We start from the raw sequence: 7,765 nt of genomic DNA on the forward strand, positions 1-7,765 counted from the left end.
TCGGGATGTTAACAGCATTCCATGGAATATAACAAAAAGTGTTTCTGAAATAAATGACATACCCCACCTTTAAGCCATCATGAATCTAAAGTGTAGTGCTCTCCACAAATATAACATGATACTCCTTGGCAATGGGTACTAACAACCTTTAGAATGTCCACATTTACCAATCAGAATCTAGTATTCAACTAAGCAGTGTAATAATAACTGTAACAATATCCATACATATCAATATCTATATTTTTGTTTTATTTTTTCCTTTCCATTTCTACTCCCTCTCTGTTTTGTGGGTTGTTATTTGTTATTAAGTGTTTTAGCTTCAACTAACATTCTATCATTGTTTAATCTTGTTGGGTTATGTATGCCCTGTGACCAGGTCATTTCTTAAAAGTGAAAACATTTAAATTTCACAGTCAAACATGTTGGAAATATCCTCTAAATCTCCCGTCTTGTGAAAACATGGCTTTCACAAGTTTAGAAAACTTAACGGCAGCGCTCCAGCCTAGCAGCGAGGCGGTGAGTAATGCGACGCTGGAGGTATCCCGCATGTCGTAATCAGATATAACTGCAGCACGAAAAAGAAAGAGAGGGGGTAGGGGGGCAGAAACTTTCCTGATTTTTGCCCCTTGCAGAGACGTGTGTGTGTGTGTGTGTGTGTGTGTGTGTGTGTGTGTGTGTGTGAGAGAGAGTGTGTGTGCGTGTGAGAGAGAGAGTGTGCGTGTGTGTGTGTGTGTGTGTGTGTGTGTGTGTGTGTGTGTGTGTGTGTGTGTGTGTGTGTGTGTGTGTGTGTGTGTGTGTGTGTGTGTGTGTGTGTGTGTGGGTTGATGGAAGATTGAATGGATCCCAGACGTCAGGAGTTTCTAAATGGGTTTATTGTTCTCCTGCTTTAGGGCTGTTTATTATTTATCAGTCTCAGCATGTGTGTATTTACCGTACGTGTGTGTGACAGTATATCTTGTTGTGTGTGTGTTTTCATTTTAGGATTTTCCCCCTCTCCTACTCATGTCCCGTTCCCACTCCCCTCCATATTTCTGTCCGCCTGTGTCTCTCTTTTTCATTGTGTGTGTTTTTTGTTCTCTTCCTGAAACACACACTTGTTCGCTTGTTGTCTGCATGGAGCCTTTTCATCCAGACAGCTGCACACAGAGAGCGGAGGCTGTGTGAAAAAGCCAGAGCTGCTTCATTTATATTAGCACTTGATATAACTACAAATGAGGCAACACAATATTAGTTTAACTTATTCAACAAATAGTGTGTTGCCTTGAGCAGGATCCCAACACAAACAACTGAAGGTGTTCTTTTTTAAATTAATGATAATTATCTTGCTTATTACACGGCTACGTACTAAATTAACCAAGGACTTTACTCACAATATTGATTAAACATGATTACATTGATTTAAATATGACCGTATTGGATTCATTTGTTTGTTTACTTTTCTGTACATAATGACATCACTATGTAACACTTGCGTGTCTATTGGCTAGAACTCCAACACATTGTAAGTATTAGGATAAGGGGCTGGACATGTCTAATGTCACGGAGGCGTGTGGTTGTGTTGGTGTTCGGATCAGGGGGTCACAGGTTCAAACCCCACTGCAGTCAGCATGTCGTTGTGTCCCTGAGACACTTCACCCCAAATTGCTCCTGTGGGGATTGTCCACAGTATTGAGTATGTAACTCGCTTTGGATAAGAGCGTCTAACAAGTGACATGTAATGTAAGTGGTTGACCAATCACAACAGAGCTGGCCAGCTAACCAATCAGAGCAGACTGGGCTCTGGTTTCAGACAGAGGGTGAAAAGAGGTGCTGCAGCACAGGCAGTATGAGAAAAATAAAGAGCTTTTTGAACATTAAAACATGGAGACATGTCCCAGTAGAGGCACAGAATACTAATATGAACCTGAGAATGAACAGAATATGTCGTCTCGGAAACAGCAAACACACAGGGCTGTGCCTATATGTGTGCATGTGTGCGGTATAGATATTTTCCTAATGACTGCCATCTGAGGAGAAAACTGAACTGGCACCACATAATACATGCTTCTCTGACAGACCAGTAACAAAATCACTTTGGTGTGTGTGCATGTACATTGTTAATGATTGTTGCATTGTGTAGGTGATAAATGGGATTTATTATGATAGAAAGCATGATAAAATCCCAGGAAAGTGTATTTTTAAGGATTATATAGTTACCGGTACCTTGCCTTCAAATCAGCCTGTTCCTCATTAACTGCTAGAGAAGAGGCCTTTAGTGTTACGAGATACATTGAGTTTTTTTACCCTGAAACAATGTTTTAAAGGCATCAGGTCACTTAACAAGCCCGTATGCATTTGTTGAAGTTGGCAGAAGTCTCTGTTTTAGAAAAGAGCACCATTACGCATGCACACCGTAATAAAAGATACTCTATAAAAGAAAAGACTTAATCCCAATTTGCAAAACAGTTTGAGTAAGTTTGGAGGCAATAAAGTCATCTGGATAAAATGACAGTTTTGGAAATGCTTTCAAATTGCTCAAAAAGACAAATGCATCAATGAAATTACATACTGTACACAGTACTATAACTTCAGTAAGAGTTGTACCTCACTTTGGCAACCTTTCCTAAACAGCTCAGCAGTTTAGATGTTAAAACAACAGCAATTTCTTCAGAAAATGCGTAAGCAGTGACCAATGCTTAAAGTTTGACTTCTTGAGATGACTTCACAACCAGGAATCTCATTCTGTATACGGTGACGGTATCAGGCATGCAGATGTGTGACCTACACGAGTCCAGCTGCACTTCGTGTGTGCTGACTCAGCGGTTAGTGTACGAAGCGCTGAGTGATGTTTTTTGTTTAGTCAGGTCTCTTATTCTTTATATATAAAATGAAGAAGTGCAGCATGTACGCAACATTTTGTCTTTTACACAGATGGGGTTTACCGTTTAAGTTATCTGGGTGAAAGGGGAAGATGGTCATTGGTCATTGAGTTTAAACTGTGTGTGTGTGTGTGTGTGTGTGTGTGTGTGTGTGTGTGTGTGTGTGTGTGTGTGTGTGTGTGTGTGTGTGTGTCATACATCTGGTCCGCTGTTATGGTTTCTACTTCATGATTTAGATATAAGATATTTCCATGCATGAAACGCTCAGAGTCATGTGAACTGGCGATGAAATGTAACATGGGTCTTTTTGCACTCTGCTAACTGGATCCCATCCAGAGAGCTTTCATACGGGGCCAAATTCTCTAAACTATTTTTACTTGGTTGCAGTAGGGGGGTATACACAAAAATGTGCAGAATCCCAAATATATTACCTCTCTGGGAGACATTTGACTCCTGTCTCTTTTTTTGTTGCGTAAGTCTCCACTGCCTTCACTCGCATGGAGTTATTTGAACCTGTATGATATACGACTATCAGGACATACTTGCACAAAATGAGTGTTGGAAGCTACAGACAAAGCTTACAGCTGTTAAGCTATCCAGAAACATCCCTCTGGATATTATGTTTGCTGATCTCTGCATTTTTTAACTGTACAATATCCTCTCTTGCGTTAGAGCTCAGTGTTTTTTGGCAATAGATGTGCAATGCTGGATATTAAAGAAAAGTTCTTTGTGTACCGTAGAGATGCAGAAATATTTGATTAGTCCCTGGAATACTTGACAGAAAGAAAATGCAATAAACCATTGCTTCCAGCTTCTTACATAAATTTGTCTTTACTTAGACTCCATGGATATTAATCTCTTCTTAGCACCACTAACTTCTCTTTAGCTGCCACAACAGACAACTTTAGAACATGTACTCCGGCAGAAAAGACAACTTACTAAATGCGTTTGTTTTTATAGGGCATGGTTTGTAATGATTTAAGGGAGCGCTTCTGCAGCCATTACGGCCCGTCCACACGGCGGCGTGCGTTGAAGCTTCAACGCTTCTGCCCATTCACTTTGAATGGGGTGACGTCACGCGTTGCCGAACTGCATTGTGGGAGCATTGCTTCGCTTTGCTCGCGTTGCTCGCTTCAAAAGTTGAGCAATGTTCAACTTTTGAAGCGTCAGCCAATCAAATCATATGTCAGTACAAGCTCTAGCCAATCAAACCACGTGCTTGTGTGTCCGGGGCGGGAGATTCATGTGATTGGTTGTTGGTCGAGCTTCAGACACGCTAGCCGGCAAGCTTCAACGCACGCCGCCGTGTGGACGCTGCGTTACACAGCAAAAACCGACAATTTTTTTATTTTTCATGACTCACAGTATTTTAGTGTCCTCCTAGGTACAAATATAGCCAGAAACTGTAAAGGTAATATTTCCATCGAAGTTAAGCCTCTCCAGAATTGGTGAATGCTTTTTCGGTATGAACAGAGGGATTCTGACGGCACATTTTTGAGGACAGACCAGTAAATTAAAGCCATCATGTTTCACAGATCAGTTAGTAATCAGGTTTTTTGGAGGGAAAAAGTCTAAGGCACCGTCTTTGTGTGCTAAAAAAACAAAGGTAATTGCAGGATATTTTATTGAGATTTAAAAGTCATGATGATGGGCTGGGTGTATGCAGGGATGAAGGCCAGAAACTAAACAAGTGCAAACACACAATTAAAAATGATACAGAACAATCAGAAACAATATGATGATGTACGGTACAATGCGATGCAGTACAGTACAGATACAGTACAGTACGGTACCATACATGTACAATATGATACGGCACGATGAGAGACGATACATTACGATATGGTGCGATACAACATGACACGATACGTTATGTTTCAATACCCGACAATGCGATGACATACAGTATGATACAATACGGCATGGGAATTTACAATGTGATACGATACAAGGGAATTTACAATGTGATACGATACAATGCAGGAAACAATCATGATTAATAATACAGCATGTGTATGTCTCACATATGTACTGTCTGTATGTTTAGCTGAGTGTGCAGGTACGCTCTATAAATCCTCCTCAGTGTGTTTCTGTGCCGACTCTCATCTCCACCTGCCTTTTAACATTCCTCTGAACAAACCTATAAATATACTACCACTTTATGTTTATCACCAGCTCTATCTTTCTTTCTTCTTTTTCTATGGTGATTTGTGTGATTATAGAGATGTGTGTGTGATCTCAAAAGGTATAATCTATGCTTGAAAGGAAAAGAAAGGGACATAGTTAGAGCCGGCGATCATATTCTAAATATTTATGTACCCCTCCTCCCTCCTCTGCCTCTGTACAGAACAGTCAGTCCTGCCTCCTGATCGGTACCAGTGAGCCCTAACAGAATAAAGCCTGTGGTTAGAGTGATTGATATCTTTAAATCACCTGTTGTGAGCAACCGTTTATCAAGGATCCTGCTGTAGGATTTGATTGAATACGACAAAAGTTCACCATGAGCTACTGAGCAGATGTTCATGATAAATAAATATGATAAATACTGTAATTTCACGTCAAGATGTCAATGCAGATGCTATTCTGCTGCTACTGAATATAAATGAAGCAGCAGCATATATGGTAGGTTCACCATTTAAGTCCTGTCTGAAACATCTCAATGAATATTGTGTGGATTGCCTTTAAATTTACAAACAGTTATGGTTCCTAAATATTGAATCCTAATCATTTTAGTGGTGATGACGATAATGATGAGCGGAAGAAGAATAACTCAATACACTTACGTAATACTGAGAGGGACCTACCAGACATAAGCACTCTAGATAAAAAAAATCGTCTAATGCACAATTATTACTCGGCTTAGTTGAATACTCAATTCTGATTGGTCAATTTGGACATTCCAGAGTTCTGTTATTTTTTGCGAGCAGAACGTTGCTAAGGATAACATGACCGTTGCCAAGGAGCATCCAAGGTTTATGTGCAGTCATATCAATCCGTAGAAAGAAGTCTGGTCACTTTAACGTCAGCTGTGGACGACAACATACATTTGTCTCCATCAGAAAACACAGAGGAATACTTTTTGAATACTTTTTTTTTTTATTTGTGGAGAGAATAAAACCTTGGATTTGTGATGGCTAAACTGTCCCGAGTAAAGAAATTGAACAAGAGAAGGAAAGACTTTAAAAGACGTGCGCTGGACATTAGAGAAAACCACAAAAGAAGACAGACAGGAAGTAAACAATAACAGGAACGCAGTATGAGCTGGTTAATGGAAAATAAAATGTGAACAGACTTGGACAGTTACAGAAAACCTCGATCAGTGCTGCCGTCATTTGAAGTTACGTTGCCGTCGCTGCAGTTTGAGCCATTGGAACGGGCAATTTTTTCTTAGTGGAAGCAATGCGACCATTTTTAATCAATATTGTAAGTCAAGGTGTTTGTTCTTAGAACTTCCAAACGCGAAGGGATCGTGAATCACCCTCACACCCTCCCTAATTCTGTTGTTTACTGTCTTTCTTTACTTAGTTTTCCCATTTGTCCTGTACATTTGACAGATCATTAGAATAAATCCCGTCACATCAACACCACATGCTGCCCTGACATAAAAGAATACCATAAACAACTTTCCTATTCATCTTCAAATGTGACGACAATATATCTCGCGTCGGTTCACTTCAGGACACCAAAAGCTATTGTTCAAAATCTTGAAATGCCACCAGTAATGAACCTACCATCTGAAAACAAGAGTCTTTGTTCGTGGATGTGAATCATTTAAAGATGTTTCTTACGTGAGTCAAAGGCTGTTGGGTAATGCCGTGGGTTTTGTTGGGCTGCGTGCTGATTTAGAAATGCCTTTATGTAGAACACTGGCGTCTGCACTGACTTTTTGTTTTTTCTGCATCAGCATCTTTGAAGGAAGATCGACAACAAATGGAGAAAGTTTTAATTACTGAACACAGATGTTGTATCTTGACGTGTGTGTTCTTAGGAAAAATTGTAATTATGCAAGTTTTTTCATTTTGTTTAATTGTTTATTTGAAGAGGGACAATGCATACGATGAGTCATGGATGATCCTGCGGTCCTGTGTCATGGATCGCGAGTCCTGGATCTTGAGTCATGGCTGTGGTCCTGGATCATAAGTCCTGGATGGATATCCTTGTGGATTCATCTTCCTATTATACACACATGCATTTCCAAACATTTGGTCTACCTATGTTGCAAATGTATTATCTTTTCAATTTACACACGGCATCTATTGCACGTCTGTCCGTCCTGGGAGAGGGATCCCTCCTCTGTTGCTCTCCCTGAGGTTTCTCCCATTTTTCCCTTTAAACTGTGGGTTTTCTCCGGAAGTTTTTCCTTGTACGATGTGAGGGTCTAAGGACAGAGGGTGTCGTATTGTCATACTGATATTCTGTACAAACTGTGAAGTCCACTGAGACATGGGCTATATAAATAAACATTGATTGATATTGATGAACATTTAAAACAAATAATGCTTTAAAACGTAAACATGCCGGATTTTAGCTTTGAGCTAATTTCCATCCGTAGTCCCTCACATACAACTCTTAAGAACCTGACATTTATAAACATAGTAAAAAATAAATACATGACATGCAGAAAGAGCATGAGCAGCATACACAAGTATTTACCACATGGCAGTACAATATAGCAGCAACGACATATAAATTGAGAAGATACAAGAGCTACCTAAAGTGCGAGAGGAGATACCCCTGTGTTGAAGTGCATTTAGCGGTGATTGCACGTCTGTTTGTTTCTCAACCATTCTTTGAGTTGACCTTTGAAGCTATTGAGAGTGGGACAATCCCGTATCTCAGTTGGGAGGCTATTCCACAATGAGCTGCCTTTAATGGAGAGGACATTTTATCCAAAAGTGGTCCGTCTG

The sequence above is a fragment of the Notothenia coriiceps genome, unplaced genomic scaffold (assembly GCF_000735185.1).
Source record: "Notothenia coriiceps isolate Sejong01 unplaced genomic scaffold, NC01 NC01_scaffold00025255, whole genome shotgun sequence".
Taxonomy (NCBI): domain Eukaryota; kingdom Metazoa; phylum Chordata; class Actinopteri; order Perciformes; family Nototheniidae; genus Notothenia; species Notothenia coriiceps.